The sequence below is a fragment of the Artemia sp. Qi Xiang Cuo genome, chromosome 9 (assembly GCF_049724085.1).
Source record: "Artemia sp. Qi Xiang Cuo chromosome 9, ASM4972408v1, whole genome shotgun sequence".
Taxonomy (NCBI): Eukaryota; Metazoa; Arthropoda; class Branchiopoda; order Anostraca; family Artemiidae; genus Artemia; species Artemia sp. Qi Xiang Cuo.
The window spans coordinates 59279607-59298676 of record NC_142802.1 but is presented as its reverse complement, the minus strand read 5'-3'; the positions used below and the strand labels follow the sequence as shown (position 1 = coordinate 59298676).

The 19070-nt window shown below is 31.9% G+C and overlaps 1 long non-coding RNA gene across 1 annotated transcript in view; it reads right to left on the bottom strand.

The window, feature by feature from the left end:
• Window positions 1-19070, bottom strand: part of LOC148948885 (uncharacterized) — a 52557-nt gene that overhangs the window by 3524 nt on the left and 29963 nt on the right. The window contains exons 2-3 of the long non-coding RNA XR_016142251.1: window positions 4814-4942; window positions 3543-3609 (exon numbers count right to left, since the gene is read on the bottom strand). This is a non-coding gene — a long non-coding RNA (uncharacterized LOC148948885). The remainder of the gene's footprint in view (window positions 1-3542; window positions 3610-4813; window positions 4943-19070) is intronic.

Sequence of the window (19070 nt, the reverse complement as noted above, 5' to 3'; positions counted from 1 at the left end):
CAATGGGTTTATTTAAAAAAAATATATACATCATTGATTCCCTGAAGCAATTCTTGTGCGGGAGAAAACCCTCCTAATAAATAAAAAAAAACAAGAAACCAAAAAAAAGAGAAAGCAAAAAAAAAGAAAAAAAAAAAAAAAAAAAAAATAGAAAAAAAAAAAAAAAAAAAAAACATAATTAGAGTTCAACTTACCGGACCCGAAAACCAACGAACCTTCAAACAACACCCAACAAAATTATAATAATTATAATCATATTCAGCTGCAACTAAACCCTCCTCAAAAACAAAACTTAAGTGGCGTGGAATAATCCATTCAAAATATGCACATCAAAACAATGGTTCTTTAGCGACTTACTAAAATCCTGCAAACCCCCAACATTCCTCAAATCCTCTGGCAAACTCTCCCAAACTAACGGAACAACATGGCGAATTGAAAACCTAGACCTAGACGTGACTATAGCTGGTCTCCGCACCAACTGATAAGATCGTGTCAAATGATCGTGAATAGTAGACGCAAGACTAGATATTCCTGAAAAACATGATGGTAACTCCGAAGCTAAATATTTAAACATAAACAGAGCATTATAGAATACACATATTCCTGCTAACGGTAGAATTTTATACACGCGGTAAAGATGCCTCACCGATACAGGTAGGTCAATTTGATTACCATAAAGAACTCTAATTGCCATATTCTGTGTTACGCAGAGCGGATGGAGGTGAGTTACGAATGTTTTCGACCAAACCATACAACAGTAAATGAGATATGGGTGAACCATAGAAAAATACAACATTCTCAGAATTTCACACGGAAAAAGATACCTAAGTTTACGCATAATACCAATATTACGAGACAATTTGCTGTTAACAGATGCAATATGGTCTTTAAAACTAAGGCTTTCACCAATTATAACACCAAGGTATCTAGTACTAGTAGATCTTACAATAGTATGGTGCCCTACTTCTATACTATTAATCCATGGATAATGTCCAGTAGTTCTACCAAAAATCAAAAAATTCGACTTATTGTGATTCAGTTTCAATTTATTTACTCGCATCCACTTTTCAATCGAAGAAATACCTTGTTTCAATATAGTCATCAACTCATTTTCAGTTCTAGCAGCTACAGTGAAATGGGCATCATCAGCAAAACATGGTAGAATTCCTTTAGTACCGTAAGTATCAAGGTCCAAAGAACAAGACACATTACTTGAAGCTCTACAAAGGTCATTAATATAAACCAAAAACAACAAAGGGCCCAAAACGGAACCCTGGGGTACTCCAATCAAAATATATTCAATTTTAGATGTAACTCCATCCATCACGACACACTGAGTCCTTCCACTAAGAAAACTAACTATCACATTTAAAAAAATCACCACGTATACCACTACTATATAGCGTTTGAACTAGTATATCATGATCAACAGAGTCAAATGCTTTAGTAATATCCAAAAATATCGAAGCTATCTTCAGACCCTTGTCTAAAGCATCATTAATAAAAGTTATTAAAAACAAAACTCCATGCTCTGTAGAATGATGACTCCTAAACCCGAACTGACTAGAACTAAAAAATTGTCTTTTCTCGAAAAAACTTACCATCCTACTATGAATCAACTTTTCAAACACTCTAGAAATAAATGGCAGTAAAGAAATCGGTCTATAATCACTAAAACAATTCTTATCCCCTCCTTTAAATATCGGGAGAACATTCGTGCACTTTATACAATCAGGAAAATTTCTAGATTCTAAACAATTGTTTATAAGTCATAAAAAATGACTAGATATAAAAGGTTAAATCGACTTCAAAACCTTTAAGGAAATAAAATCGCCTCTTGATGCACCATTTTCATATTTTGTGCAACCTTAAATAATTCATCAATAGTTACAGATTTAAGGTACGCAGACACATCACAATCTTCAGGTAGGAACTGACGAAAATCTCCATCTTGATCAAATACTGGCACCGATGATGACACACGCTGCCCAATAGTAGCGAAGTGATTACACATCTCATCTGCAACATTATTATTCATTCCCATACTATCTGGACGGATCAAGACGCTACCAGGGCAAGTCACCGACTTAATCAATGTCCAAGTCTTACTCGGGTTACCCTCAACTTTTTTTAATTTAACCTTATAATATTCTACCTTAGCCAGTTGGAGTGCAGCATTTAACCTACTATTATAAACTCTATATATTACATTATCATGAGGATCATTGCTCCTTGTTGACAACTTATATAAAAAACGTCTTCTATTAATTGGCTGTAACAAACTCTTTGTAATCCAAGGTTTATTCGGAGACACCCTTCTCTTCTGTATTCCTGACACTTCACAACATTCCAAAAACGTATCCTTAATCTTACCATACCAAAGGTCAAACTTCAAATTTAAATCTAATTCCTCTTGTAAAAATTTAAAGTCTAACTGTTCTATCCTAAGCTTAAATCTTGAAATAGTATTTGAATCAACTAATAATTTCTTAGGCTTAGGGCGAGCACCAAAATTAATATTAATATTCTTAAATATACCCGGAACTAATATTGCCAAACCAAAGTGATCCGAAACATCATTTAACACAACACTTGACGAATCATGGGGAACATTCAAAAATACATTATCAATTAGAGATGAAGATGACTCCGTCACTCTAGTACAAATATTTACGGCAGGATGCATCCCATAACCTAACATTAAATTCAAAATATTCCGGGCTTTTAAATTAGATGCTAACAATTTCAAATCAATGTTAAAATCTCCACACACAAAACACGGCATGTTCTTACGAGTTAGAAGGTCCATTTGTTGCTCTAATAATTCTAAAAAACAATCTACACTAGCTGGAGGGGGCGGTAACAAACAGCAATAAAAAATGGGTCACCATTCTTATCAACCTCCGTAACAAAACACTCAAAAATCATCTCTTTATTAACAGACAAATCATCCCTAACCTTCACATTCAAATCAGTTCTAATATACAGGGCAAGTCCTCCATGCTGATGGTAAGTACGGTTCTTAACATACATATTATAATTTGAAATATCCAATAGTCCAGAATTATTATTCATTAACCATGTTTCAGTAAGTGCAAGAATATGAAAATCAGATAGCATGCACAGCTCCGACAAATAATCCAATGTACTATTTAACCCCTGACAATTCAAATGAAAAATGCCAAGTTTATCCGGTGCCAGTCTAGTATGTAAATCAACTGGGCACTTATAATTAACCTTCGGAAAAACATAATCTACCGCCATATCAAAATCCCTGTGAAGTACCCCTAATCCTAAATCCGAAACACTCAATGGATTATGCTCAAGCCAATCCAAACGATCATTACGAACAATTACCATTTTTATAAATATATATATATATATATATATATATATATATATATATATATATATATATATATATATATATATATATATATATATATATATATATATATATATATATATATATATATATATATATATATATATAAAAGAAAGGAGGGTAGTTGCAACCAAACCTAACCAACTGAATAACTTACTATAACTCGGAGGGTCGGTGGTCCCGTTTCCAACGTAATTGAAGCTCCAGAAAAAACACAAAATAACCTAAGAATAATAAGAAACATATTAACAAAATAATATAAATCAACAAACGAATACAAGAAAAGTGAAAAAATTGTCACTAACGCTAGCCTGTCACAATACAGGCTTACTATTTCCATTACTGAATTCCAGAAAATTATAATTGAAGAAAACACAATGCTCTACCTGTGTCTACCACTTATCCATTCTAAATTCTAACAAAAACTAAATAAATGAGAAAAAAAGAACAACTTTTCTTTTTTTTTTCCATAAATACAAAAAAAAAAAAAAAAAAAAAATATATTAACAAAATATTAATTCACCATTAATGATAAAACCATCTATTGGTCACATAACTCAGGGATAGGCTCATCGTAACCAAATTTTGCCGCCACACCACCACGGTCGATCTGTATATATGGTGGAACTGTATTAGAAATCCATGATGAAACTCCAAGAGCATTTAATTTGGATTTCTTTGCATACAACTTCCTTTGAGCTTCACGAACTGATATTGCTGCATCATCGCTAACAGATAAATTTCTACGGTGTTCAACAACTTTACCTTCTAATTTCTTTTCGTTCTTAAGCACAATGACCTTTGCATCTCGAGAACCAACATCAACTTTAAAATACGGTTGCTCCTTACGGACACTACCAACAACTCGAAACCTCGGGACCATGGACAGACCTAGACCCTCCAAACACAACTGGTCAAAAAACGTTTCGGCTTGGGTGGTATTTTCGAAGGGAGCATTCCAAATGATAATATTCGTCTCTGTATGTCGATACTCAGATGCCATAAGCGGACGAGACAGATCTGCATTCCGAGTTTCATACTTTTTCGTTGCACTAGCGATAATTGACATTTGATTTCTTAAGCTTAGAACATCAGATTCAAGCTGTGTAACACGCGAACTCATAGTATTAACTTCTGATTTTAGCTCAGACTGTGTATTTTCCACTGATACCATGCGATTTTCTAACATTTTTATACTATCGTTTATAGAGTCTAGTTTTTTACCATTTTCAGTAAGTATTGTTAGCATCTTAGCAAAATCATCCGCCAGGGTCTTCAGTGAAGCGACATCGTTATTCCCTTCAGATGAAACGGTCGAATTCAACAAACTGTTCTCAACAGACTGGGATCCTACTTGGACAGTTTTAGCAATCTTCCTTTTTCGCCCCATGGCAAGTGCAAATAAACTAAAATATGTAATTCTCTTACCTATTTTGGCACCTATAATTTATCCACGTCGATGCGGACGTGCAGTTCGCTAAGCCACCGTTAATTTGGGCACGGCTAACACCCCTATCTCCTGCACCGACGATTTCCAACAGCGTTTGAATACCGACGCTACTTCAGGAATCACAACCAACTTTCAGGAATACTCTGTAGCGTTTGCAAAATTCAACTAATCAAATATTTGCATTTCATTCCACTCCTCAGGGCAAGCGGTAAAGACACCTGAACTATAGGCAATGGTTCGGAAGCTTCATTTGAATTTGATTTTGATGTTGGATAAAAATTCAGTCATTTTCATAGAAACTGCATTACTTTCACGGAAAACATCTTTCAGCGTATTTTAAGTTTAAATGAAAAGTGTTAAATGCAAATTCATTTTGGTTTTTATGTTGGATAAAAATTCGTTCATTTTTATAGAAACTGTAATAGTCATTTTTATACACCTTTCAGGATTTTTTCAGTTTAAACGAAAAGTACTAAATGCAATTTCATTTTGATTTTAATTTTTTATAGAAACTGCAATTTAGCGTATTTTTTATAGAAATCATCTTTTAGCGTATTTTAAGTTTATATGCAAAGTATTAAATGCAAATGCAAATTCATTTTGATTTTGAAATTCGTTCATTTTTATAGAAACTGCAATAGTTTCGCAGGAAGCATATTTAATCGTGTTTTAAGTTTAAAAGAAAAGCATTAAATGGAAACTCATTTTGATTTTGACGTTGGATATAAATTTAGTCATTTTTATAAAAACTGCAATAGTTTCACGGGAACTATCTTTCAGCGTGTTTTAAGTTTAAATGAAAAGTATTCAATGAAAATTAAATTTGATTTTGATGTTGGATAAAAATCCATTTATTCTTATAGAAACTGCAATAGTTTCACGGAAAACATCTTCTGATTTCATACATGCAATAAACTAGCTAGTATTTTAAGTGCGGTCTAACGTTGTAGTATACTAAAAAGTTGATACTAAGAGAGATGTAGATGTGAAGAAAAGAATTTTAATAATGAAATTCAGAACAATCCATAGAAATCCTTGGGAATCAAGTAGTAAGGTTTATGTGAGTACAAACCGTCAAGGATTGTAAGCACCAACGACCCTAACCACCAGAGACCACAACCCCCAAAGGTCCCCTATCCCCAAACTCCAAGGGGGGCACCTCCCCTCAAACTTTTTGCCCCCCCCCCTCCCATTTTTTTCACGTATCTTAAAGTGACATGAAATATGCTTATGGCTCTAACAATTGTACTCTATGCTTGCTCAGAGACACAATGCGGCTTTCCCACTGATACTTAATGGCTGATTATTGACATTACCTAGTTTATTGCATGTATAAAATCAGTATTTTTTACGCAGTGGAACGATAAACACATAAGTCATATTTTTAAAAAAAGTGAAGATGGAGCATTTTAAGAAAGTGTGTTCACATGGTAGTGGTATTGTAGTATTGAATGCCGATAAGGAGAAATATATGAACTACGAAACAAGTAAAAATGGTAGCACTATTGGAAATGTACGCGGGCATTGTCATGACAGTAAGGAATTTAATATCTTTTGAGTACCAAAAAAATTCAACTCTTATGATGGTGGATATTTGCAAGAGTGAGATATCCAGAGATGATAGCACTCAAAGAGAATGCCAACATAAAAATAATAGTTTATGAAGAGGGACATCTTCTTGCTAGTGCTTGTGGTAACATGCTACCTCTTGTTACACCCCATCGTCAACTTTCGGATATTAGCATTCAACGGAAATCAAAAGAAGACATGCATACTCTTCTGCTAATATCATAAACTATATCTTGTCTACGTGCCGAAACTATTACCTCTGTAAAAATAATATGATAATAGAAAGTGAAATTGCCGGAAAAATAAAAAGGGCATTGGCAGAAAATATCACTAAGGAATATAAAGATGAATTGATGAAAAACAAAGTGCCAGCAAACGTCACTACCATTAATCAAACAATTAATGAACCAAATAATAGCAAAGATGAAATGCATATTGAACATGTGGATGACCCCCCATTAGAAATGTGTTCACATGTTAGTGTTATTGTAGCATTAAATGCTGAAAAGGAGAAGTATTTGAACTATGAAACACGTACAGGTGGTAGCACTATCGGAAACGTATGCGTGCGTTGTCATGACACTAGGGAATTAAATTTCTTTGGAGTACCAAAACAATTCAATTATACAAATGGTGGATATGTGAAATTTATCATTTCCAGAGATGTTAGTACTCAAAGAGAATGCCAACATAAAAATAATAGTTGATGAAGAGGGGTATCTTCATGCTAGCGCTATAGGTAACATGCTACCTATTGATAGAACCTATCGTCTTCTTTTAGGTATTAGCATTCAAATGAAAGTAAAGGAGAAAAGAAAGGCCTACTCTTCTACTAATATCATAAACCATATCTTGTCTACGTGCTGAAACTGTTACTTTTGTAAAAATAATGTTGTAATAGACAGTGAAATTGCCGGAAAAATAAAAAGGGCATTGGTAGAAAATATCACTAAGGAATATAAAGATGAATCGATGAAAAACAAAGTATCAGCAAACGTTACTACCATTAATCAAACAGTCAATGAACCAAATAATACCAAAGACGAAACGCATATTGAACCTGTCGGTGACACACCAGCAAATATTGTGTATGACTCAAAATGGAATAATGATTATTCTGCTGATTACGAACTAAGAGAAAACAATAGCTACAATATCAAGAGAGAAAATGTTTAACTATTTTATGGAACAGATTCAAAATGTCCAAAGTTGCTCATTGATATTAATAATGTATCATAATATATTTTTGTATTAATATTCTACATGTCATTATTTCATTAAAAATATACTATGAATTACATTGTTATACATTCATTATTTTTAGAGTAAGCTAGCATATCAAACGTTTAGAATGTCTATTGAAACATCGGAGATGTAAGAAAAGGATTTTACATACATCTATTGTCAGACAGATGCGATAACATTGACAAAATCTAAGTATCAGAGTGAATAAAATTTTTTCTATCAACATCTTTTATCAGATACATCGGATAAAATTGACTAAATCTAAGTATCAGATTGAATAAATTCTTTATCAACATCCTTTCTCGGATACGTTGGATAACATTGTCAAACTCTATATATTAGAGTGGATAAATTCTTTATCAACTCCCCCTGTGTCTGATACATCAGATAACATTCACAAAATCTGTGTATTAGAATTAATAAAATCCTTATCATCATCCTTTTGTCGGTTACATCGAACAAAATTGACAAAATCTAACTATCAGAGTGAGTAAATTCATTACCAAAATCATTTGTCGGATATCTCGGATAAATTAACAAAATCTAAGTACCAGGGTGAATAAATTCATTATCAACATCCTTTGTCTGAAATGTCAGATAAAAATGACAAACTCTAAGTACCAGAGTAATTAAATTATATATCAACAACCCTTTCTCAGATACATGGAATAAAACTGGCAAAATCTAAGCATCAGAATGAATAAATGCTTTATCGACATCCTTTTAACGCACTATCAACATAATTTGTCGGGTATATCGGATAAAATTGACAAAATCTAAGTATCGGATTGATTAAATTCTATATCAACAACCCTTTCTCGAATACATGGGATAAAATTGACAAAATCTAAGCGTCAGAGTGAAAAAAAAAATTTTATATCAACATCTATTGTCAGATACATCGAATATAATTGACAAAATCTAAGTATCAGAGTGAATAAATGCTTTCTCAGCATCCTTCGTCAAATATATTGGATAAATGTGACAAAATCTAAGTACCAGAGTAAATAAATGCATTATCAACATCATTTGTCGGATATGTTGGATAAAATTGACATGTCGGAAAAAATTGACAAAATCTAAGTGTCAGAGTGAATAATTTTTTTCATCAACATCTTTTGTAAGATACATCGAATATAATTGACAAAATCTAAGTGTTAGAGTGAATAATTTTTTTATCAACATCCTCTGTCAGACACATCGGATAAAATTGACAAAATCTAAGGATCAGACTGAATAATCGCTTTATCAACATCATTTGTCAGATAAGTTGGACAAAATTGACAAAATCTAAGTATCAGACTGAATAAATTCATTATTAACATCCATTGTTGGATATCTCTGATAAAATTGACAAAATCTAAGTATCGAGTGATTAAATTCTATATCAACATGCATTTCTCAAATGCATGGAATAAAATTGGCAAAATCTAAATATCAGAGTGAATAAAGGCTTTATTAACATCCTATAAATGTATCATCAACATCATATGTCAGATACATCGGATAAAATTGACAAAATGCATTATCAACATTCATGTTAGACCGGTTATAGATGGTAGCACACCTGCTCAGACACTTAGTCATAGAGAGAGATATGCAAACAGTTGGGTTCATTCAGGTTCACTTATGGTGGCGTGCCACTATAAGTGAACCTAAATAAACCCTTTTCGCGCATCATTTTTCTGATATGTTTTCTCGGATACATGGGATAAAATTGATAAAATCTAAGCATGAGAGTTAATTGCTTTACTAACATCTTCTAAATGCATTATCAACATCAGTTGTCGGGCATATCGGATAAAATTGACAAAATCTATGTATCGGATTGATTAAATTCTATATCAACAACCCTTTCTCAAATACAAGGGATAAAATTGAACAAATCTAAGTGACAAAGTGAATAAATTTTTTTATATCAACATCTATTGTCAAGTACATCGAATATAATTGACAAAATCTAAGTATCAGAGTGAATAAATGCTTTATCAGCATCCTTCGTCAAATATATTGGATAAATGTGACAAAATCTAAGTACCAGAGTAAATAAATGAATTATCAACATCATTTGTCGGATATGTTGGATAAAATTGACATGTCGGAAAAAATTGACAAAATCTAAGTGTCAGAGTGAATAATTTTTTTCATCAACATCTTTTGTAAGATACATCGAATATAATTGACAAAATCTAAGTGTTAGAGTGAATAATTTTTTTATCAACATCCTCTGTCAGACACATCGGATAAAATAAACAAAATCTAAGTATCAGACTGAATAATTGCTTTATCCACATCATTTGTCAGATATGTTGGACAAAATTGACAAAATCTAAGTATCAGACTGAATAAATTCATTATTAACATCCATTGTTGGATATCTCTGATAAAATTGACAAAATCTAAGTATCGAGTGATTAAATTCTATATCAACATGCATTTCTCAAATGCATGGAATAAAATTGGCAAAATCTAAATATCAGAGTGAATGAAGGCTTTATCAACATCCTATAAATGTATCATCAACATCATATGTCAGATACATCGGATAAAATTGACAAAATGCAGTATCAACATCCATGTTAGATCGGTTATAGATGGCAGTATACCCGCTCAGACACTTAGTCAGAGATAGAGATATGCAAAAAGTTGGGTTCATTTAGGTTCACTTATGGTGGCGCGCCACTATAAGTGAACCTAAATAAACCCATTTCGCGCATCATTTTTTGGATATGTTTTCTCGGATACATGGGATAAAATTGATAAAATCTAAGCATCAGAGTTAATTGCTTTACCAACATCTTCTAAATGCATTATCAACATCAGTTGTCGGGTATATCGGATAAAATTGACAAAATCTATGTATCGGATTGATTAAATTCTATATCAACAACCCTTTCTGAAATAGATGGGATAAAATTGAAAAAATCTAAGCGTCAAAGTGAATAAATTTTTTTATATAAACATCTATTGTCAAGTACATCTAATATAATTGACAAAATCTAAGTATCAGAGTGAATAAATACTTTATCAGCATCCTTTGTCGAATATATCGGATAAAAGTGACAAAATCTAAGTACCAGAGTGAATAAATGAATTATCAACATCATTTTTCGGATATGACAGATAAAATTCACATGTAGGACAAAATTGAGTAAATTTAAATGTCAGAGTGAAATTTTTTTTTATCAATATGATTTGTTGGATACAACGGATAAAGTAGACAAAATCTAAATATTAGAGTGAATAATTTTTTTTATCAACATCCTCTGTCAGATAAAACGGATAAAATTAACAAAATCTAAGTATCAGACTGAATAAATGCTTTATCAACATCATTTGTCGGATATGTCGGACATAATTTTTTTATCAAGGAAATATCTGAATGTGTTTAAGGTATAGTACGAAGGGCTTGCAAAATACACGAAAATAATACTACTAGTAACAACTCACTGCACCATAAAACCATCTGAGGTAGTCACGGCTATTTTTTTTGCGCCGTGAAATAAATGTTGATAAAGCATTTATTCAGTTTGATACTTAGATTTTGTCAATTTTATCCGATGTATCTGACAGAGGATGTTGATAAGAAAATTTTTCACTCTAACACTTAGATTTTGTCAATTATATTCGATGTATCTGACAAAAGATGTTGATAAAAAAAAATTATTCACTCTAACACTTAGATTTTGTCAATTTTATTCTACATGGCAGTTTTATGCGATATTTCCGACAAATGATGTTGATAATGCATTTCGTTAGTTTGGTACATAGATTTCATCCATTTTATCCGATACATTCGACAAAGGATGCTTATAAAGCATTTATTCACTATGGTACTTAGATTTTGTCAATTATAATCGATGTATCTGACAATAGATGTTGATATAAAAAAAATTTATTCACTTTGTCGCTTAGATTTTTTCAATTTTATCCCATGTATTCGAGAAAGGGTTGTTGATATAGAATTTAATCAATCTGATACTTAGATTTTGTCAATTTTATCCGATATACCCGACAACTGATGTTGATAATGTATTTAGAGGATGTTGGTAAAGCATTTATTCACTCTGATGCTTAGATTTTATCAATTTTATCCCATGTATCCGAGAAAACATATCCGATAAATGATGCACGAAATGGGTTCATTTAGGTTCACTTACAGTGGCAAGCCACTCTAAGTGAACCTAAATCAACCCAATTTTTTGCATATCTATCTCTATGACTAAGTGTCTGAGCGGGTGTGCTGCCATCTATAACCAGTCTAACATGGATGTTGATAATGCATTTTGTCAATTTTATCCGATGTATCTGACATATGATATTGATGATACATTTAAAGGATGTTGATAAAGCATTTATTCACTCTGATACTTAGATTTTGCCAATTTTATTCCATTTTTTCGAGAAATCCATGTTGATATAAAATTTAATCACTCTGTTACGTAGATTTTGTCAATTTTATCAGAGATATCCGACAATGGATGTTAATAATGAATTTATTCAGTCTGATACTTAGATTTTGTATAATTTATTTGATATATACGAAAAGTGATGTTGATAAAAAATTTGTTCAGTTTGATGCTTAGATTTCGTCAATTTTACCAGACCTCTCGGACAGAGGATATTGATAAAAACAATTTATTCACACTAATTAATAAATTTTTTCAACTGTATTCGATATATCTAACAAAAGATGTTGATAAAAAATTATTCACTCTGACACTTAGATTTTGTCAGTTTTATCCAACTTGTCAATTTTATCTAACATATTCAACAAATGATGTTGATAATGCATTTATTTGCTCTGGTACTTAGATTTTGTCACTTTTATCCGATATATTCGACAAAGTATGCTGATAAAGCATTTATTCACTCTGATTCTTAGATTTTTTCAATTATATTCGATGTATCTGACAATAGATGTTGATATAAAAAAATATATTCACTCTGACGCTTAGATTTTGTCAATTTAATCCCATGTATTTGAGAAAGGGTTGTTGATATAGAATTTAATCAATCTGATACTTATATTTTGTCAATTGTATCGGATATACCTCGCAAATTATTTAGATAATAAATTTAAAGGACAATAGTAATATAGATATGCATTATGATCCTTACATTTTGTCAGTATTATCCCATGTATCTAAGAAAGGGATGCTGACAAAGAATTTATTTAATCTGGTATTTAGATTTTGTCGATTTTATCTGACATATCCGACTAAGGATGTTGATAATAAATTTATTCACCCTGGTACCTAGATTTTGTCAATTCTTTCCGAGATATCCGACAAAGGATTTTGATAATGAATCTATTCACTCTGATTGTTAGATTTTGTCAATTTTATTTGACGTCAACGACAAAAGGATGATGATAAGGAATTATTCATTCTAATAGACAGATTTTGTGAATGTTATCTGATGTATCAGAAAAAGGGGGAGTTGATAAAGAATTTATCCACTCTAATACATAGATTTTGACAATGTCATCCAACGTATCCGTGAAAGGATGTTGATAATGAATTTATTCAATCTGATACTTAGACTTAGTCAATTTTATCCGATGTATCTGACAAAAGATGTTGAGAGAAAAAACTTATTCACTCTGATACTTATATTTTGTCAATGTTATCGCATGTGTCTGACAATAGATGCATGTAAAATCCTTTTCTTACATCTCTGATTTTTCAATAGACATTCTAAACGTTTGATATGCTAGCATACTCTAAAAATAATGAATGCATAACAATGTAATTCATAGTATATTTTTAATGAAATAATGACATGTAGAATATTAATACAAAAATATATTATGATACATTATTAATATCAATGAGCAACTTTGGACATTTTGAATCTGTTCCGTAAAATAGTTCAACATGTTCTCTCTGGATATTGTAGCTATTGTTTTCTCTTAGTTCGTAATCAGTAGAATAATGATTATTCCATTTTGAGTCAAGCACAATATTTAGTGGTGTGTCACCGACAGGTTCAAAATTCGTTTTGTCTTTGGTATTATTTGATTCATTAACTGTTTGATGGTAGTAAAGTTTTCTGACACTTTGTTTTTCATCGATTCATCTTTATATTCCTTATATTCCCAATGGTAGTAACGTTTGCTGACACTTTGTTTTTCATCGATTCATCTTTATATTCCTTATATTCCCAATGGTAGTAACGTTTGCCGACACTTTGTTTTTCATCGATTCATCTTTATATTCCTTAGTCATATTTTCTACCAATGCCCTTTTTATTTTTCCGTCCATTTCACTGTCTATTACAACATTATTTTTACAAAGGTAACTGTTTCGGCATGTACACAAGATATGGTTTATGATATTAGTAGAAGAGTAGGCCTTTCAGTTCCCCTTTGCTTTCATTTGAATGCTAATACCTAAAAGATGACGATAGGTTCTATCAATAGGTAGCATGTTACCTAAAGCACTAGCATGAAGATACCCCTCTTCGTCAACTATTATTTTTATGTTGGCATTCTCTTTGAGTACAAACATCTCTCAAAATGATACATTCGCATATCCACCATTTGTATAATTGAATTGTTTTGGTACTCCAAAGAAATTTAATTCCTTAGTGTCATGACACCGCACGCATACGTTTCCGATAGTGCTACCACTTGTACGTTTTTCATAGTTCAAATACTTCTCCTTCTATTGCTACAATAACACTAACATGTGAACACATTTCTAATGGGGGGTCATCCACATGTTCAATATGCATTTCATCTTTACTATTATTTGGTCCATTAATTGTTTGATTAATGGTAGTGACGTTTGCTGGCACTTTGATTTTCATCGATTCATCTTTATATTCCTTAGTGATATTTTCTGCCAATGCCCATTTTATTTTTCCGGCAGTTTCACTGTCTATTATCATATTATTTTTCCAGAAGTAACAGTTTCGGCACGTAGACAAGATATGGTTTATGATATTAGTAGAAGAGTATACATGTCTTTTTTTGATCTTACTTTGAATGCTAATACCCTAAAAGTGACGAAGGGTTGTAGCAAGAGGTAGCGTGTTACCACAAGCACTAGCAAGAAGATATCCCTCTTCATCAACTATTATTTTTATGTTGGCATTCTCTTTGAATGCTATCATCTCTGGATATCTCACTCTTGCATATCCACCATCATAAGAGTTGAATTTTTCTGGTATTCAAAAGAACTTAAATTCCTTACTGTCATGACAATGCACGAATAAATTTCCAATAGTGCTACCATTTGTACTTGTTTCATTGTTCAAATACTTCTCCTTGTCGGCATTCAATGCTAAAATACCATTAACATGAAAACACACATTCTTAAAAGGCTCCATCTTCACTTTTTTTTTCGGATATGACTTATGTGTTTATCGTTCGACTGCGTAAATGATACTGATTTAATACATGCAATAAACTAGGTAATGTCAATAACCAGCCATAGAGTATCAGTGGGAAAGCCGCGTTGTGTCTCAGAGCAAGCATAGAGTACAATTGTTAGAGCCATAAGCATATTTCATGTCATTTTAAGATACGTGAAAAAAAATTGGGGGGTGGCCAAAAACTTGGAGGGGAGGTGGCCCCCTTGGAGTTTGGGGATAGGGGACCTTTGGGGGTTGTGGTCTCTGGTGGTTAGGGTCGTTGGTGCTTACGATCCTTAACGGTTGGTTCTCACATACGCCTTACTACTCGATTTGCAAGGATTTCTATGGATTGTTCTGAATTTCATTATTAAAATTCTTTTCTTCCCATCTACATCTCTCTTAGTATCAACTTTTTAGTATACTACAACGTTAGACCCTATTTAAAATACTAGCTAGTTTATTGCATGTATTAAACCAGAATATGTTTTCCGTGAAACTATTACAGTTTCTATAAGAATGAATGGATTTTTATCCAACATCAAAATCAAATTTAATTTTCATTGAATACTTTTCATTTAAACTTAAAACACGCAGAAAGATAGTTCCTGTGAAACTATTGCAGTTTCTATAAGAATGACTAAATTTATATCCAAGGTCAAAATCAAAATGAGTTTCCATTTAATGCTTTTTCTTTTAAACTTAAAACACGCTGAAAGATGCTTCCTGTGAAACTATTGCAGTTTCTATAAAAATGAACGAAATTCAAAATCAAAATGAATTTGCATTTAATACTTTGCATATAAACTTAAAATAAGCTCAAAGATGGTTTCTATAAAAAATACGCTAAATTGCAGTTTCTATAAAAAATCAAAATCAAAATGAAATTGCATTTACTACTTTTTGTTTAAACTTAAAAAATCCTGAAAGATGTATAAAAACGACTATTACAGTTTCTATAAAAATGAACGAATTTTTATCCAACATAAAAACCAAAATGAATTTGCATTTAACACTTTTCATTTAAAGTTAAAATATGCTGAAAGATGTTCTCCGTGAAAGTAATGCCGTTTCTATAAAAATGACTGAATTTTTATCCAATATCAAAATCAAATCCAAATGAAGCTTCCGAACCATTGCCTATAAAAGTATTACACCTTTAACTTATTGCTTTTATGCTCAAATATGAAAAATGTCGCTTGGCATCCTGCCTTCAGAATATAAAAGATTGTGTACAAACTTTTTCGATAATTTTAAGTTGATTGCCTTTCTCGTAGTCTTTATGCTTGATAGCTTTTAGTATACTACAACGTTAGACCCTATTTAAAATACTAGCTAGTTTATTGCATGTATTAAATCAGAAGATGTTTTCCGTGAAACTATTGCAGTTTCTATAAGAATAAATGGATTTTTATCCAAAATAAAAATCAAATCTAATTTTCATTGAATACTTTTCATTTAAACTTCAAACACGCTGAAAGATAGTTCCCGTGAAACTGTTGCAGTTTCTATAAAAATGACTAAATTTATACCCAACATCAAAATCAAAATGAGTTTCCATTTAATGCTTTTCTTTTAAACTTAAAACACGCTGAAAGATGCTTCCTGTGAAACTATTGCAGTTTCTATAAAAATGAACGAATTTCAAAATCAAAATGAATTTGCATTTAATACTTTGCATATAAAATTAAAATATGCTGAAAGATGGTTTCTATAAAAAAATACGCTAAATTGCAGTTTCTATAAAAAATCAAAATCCAAGTGAAATTGCATTTACTACTTTTCGTTTAAACTGAAAAAATCCTGAAAGGTGTATAAAAATGACTATTACAGTTTCTATAAAAATGAACGAATTTTTATCCAACATAAAAACCAAAATGAATTTGCATTTAACACTTTTCATTTAAAGTTAAAATACGCTGAAAGATGTTTTCCGCGAAAGTAGTGCGGTTTCTATAAAAATGACTGAATTTTTATCCAACATCAAAATCAAATCCAAATGAAGCTTCCGAACCATTGCCTATAAAAGTATTTCACCTTTAACTTATTGCTTTTATGGTCAAATATGAAGGTTGTCGCGTGGCATCCTGCCTTCAGAATATAAAAGATTGTGTACAAACCTTTTCGATAATTTTAAGTTGATTGCCTTTCTCGTAGCCTTTATGCTTGATAGCTTTTTTGTTGTATTTAGGCCAAAATATTTGTTTTGATGTAAAAACCAGTTGTAAACGACACTTTGCCACTGCATGATATCTTCTAATGCTTAAAACGGGTACTTCAACCAGAAATATGAAATTCGATCCCTACTGGGGTGTTCCCCCTTTTTCTTTAATTTATGAGGAGTGGCTTTTGTTTATAACTTTAACAAATAGTCTAAAACCCAGTAAACTATACATATTTGGATATAGAATTAAAACTGAACTACCTTTCGTGCCGAATTAGTTTTCAGCATTCAGTTTTTGGAGTTTTGGTAAGTAATACCGAGGCTTGATCTGATTAGCCACTCATTGCATCAAACCCTTTGTGAATTTTTTCACATGGTACAAAAAAAAAAAATATTTTAGACTAGTACGATGCGATGTTTTGTTTTCTGTCAAGGCAGAGAAAAGATATATATGACCATGGTTACGAAATGCTTATAAATTTGTTGGTCTTTAAAAAGACCGTTGGATAGTCATGGGGGTGATGGGTGTTATAAAAATTCATCATCCTTCATCATCCACTTGGTGTGATCCCAATCTATATCACGGATTTTGTTGTTGTTCTTCTTCTTCCTGGGATATCTTATACACATATTCCGGGCAGGAATATTTATTGGCACCCATCTGCTAAAAAATCGAACCTTGTCCTCTGGGTTGTGTATTTTACTCGGAAATTTCTCACAATTAAAATCTTCCAAGTTCAATATTGGTATATCAGATTTGCATTTGTCGATTAAAAGTTTGTCATTGGGCACATTCCCTTTCGCGTATAGTGCTGTTACACCAAAAAAAAAAATATTATTTCTTTAACTTCCTCTTGTACCACGGATAGATCCTTCCCTTCATCATAGAATGGGGGTAACACTCTATCATATAAACCTAGTTTGTTTATAACGCATAATGTATTGCGACAAATGTCTCTATTGTACGTATATATATTGTAGTTGATATACCAGTGATAACAAGAGACTTCTCTACGATCTGTAGTCAGCAATAAAAATGCACATTCAAAAATCACCCCACATGATGACTTCTTCAAGCCAATGAATTCGCAATCGAAAACACCATACATCCTTGACTCTGAATTCAATTCTCTTACTAATATGAATTACAATGAAAATCGCTCCTTTTATTTTGAATTCAATTACTAATCGAGTAATCATATATGGAGTAGCGTTAGTAGAAACATCTCTGATTGGCCCCAAAAAGTGGATGTTGCCTCAGAAACAAAATGATTATAACATTCTAGAAACCGGTATTTCTAGAATGAGACCATTCCTTGATTATGGAATTTGACAGTTTCTAGTTTTCAATTTAAAAAAAAGAAAAAAAATGTTATGATGAAAGTGCGTCAAAAACCAGTCTGCTTGCGTTATACAATCTCAATTATAATCTCAAAACGTGTTTGTTCACTTTATAGATATATAATATAAAAGGTTTGGTTGCATTTTACAATGTGCACGTCAAACTGCACTGTATATTCTTGTGTAATTCCATGTGGATCTGAAACCTTATACACTCTCACTAGCGTTATACAATCTCAACCATAGTTCCAAAACGTGTTTGTTCACTTTATAGGTATATAATATAAAAGGATTGCTCGCTTTTTGCAATGTACATGTCAAACTGCACTGTATATTCATGTAGTCATGATATTGCGTACATACACACTACTTATAAGTCAATTGAAAAAAGGATTTGAAATTAGGGAATTTGAATAAGAAATTGGAATTGGAATTAAGAATTGGAACAACCGGAATCTACTAAGTGCATTCCGGTGGTCAAGAGGTTTCATCAGATATGTCTGAAGAACGGCTTAGCGTGTTAAGATAAAACTTCAAGGCCATAGTTTTGGGGCCAT